The sequence below is a fragment of the Triticum aestivum genome, chromosome 7B (genome assembly GCF_018294505.1).
Source record: "Triticum aestivum cultivar Chinese Spring chromosome 7B, IWGSC CS RefSeq v2.1, whole genome shotgun sequence".
Taxonomy (NCBI): Eukaryota; Viridiplantae; Streptophyta; class Magnoliopsida; order Poales; family Poaceae; genus Triticum; species Triticum aestivum.
Window position 1 is genome coordinate 753460321 of NC_057813.1, and position 528 is coordinate 753460848.

A 528-nucleotide genomic window follows, 5' to 3' on the forward strand; every position below is an offset into this window, starting at 1 on the left:
AAATATCTCTCCCCCTCTCCCCCGATTGGATCGGGATCATGGGAAGAGGCCCTCGTCGCCGTCCGTCGCCGCCAGGACCGCGCCGCCGCCCGGAGCTCGCCGCCCCACGCCAGGACGCCGCCACCACGCCGACCTTCTTCCACTCCGTCGCTCGTCCCCGTCGGCCTCCCCAGACTTCCCCGAGCCCGCTGCCCGTGCCCTACTCCCCCTGTGAGCTCCCCCTCTCCTCGTCCGTCGCCGCGGTCACCGCACTCAGCGCCCGCGCTCGTGGCCGCGCCACACGCGCCCCGGTCCTTCTCCCCGTGCCCGCGCGCCGCGCTCGCCCGCGGCTCTGCTGCAGCTGCTCCTGGCACCGCCTGAGTTCGTGCTCAGCGCCACCGGCCGGCGCTCCCACTAGCCTCACCATGGTCGCCGCTCGCGCCGGCTGCGCCCCTCACCTGCATCGCCCGGCGCCTGCCGCACCCCATCGCTGCTGCTGTGCCGCCCCGCCTCCGCCACTACTACCGCGCCGCGGTCGCCCCTACTTCG

General features: G+C 75.0%; 1 pseudogene; it reads right to left on the reverse strand.

The window, feature by feature from the left end:
- The window catches only part of LOC123158764 (pheromone receptor transcription activator-like), a 2039-nt pseudogene that overhangs the window by 1079 nt on the left and 432 nt on the right, over positions 1 to 528 (reverse strand).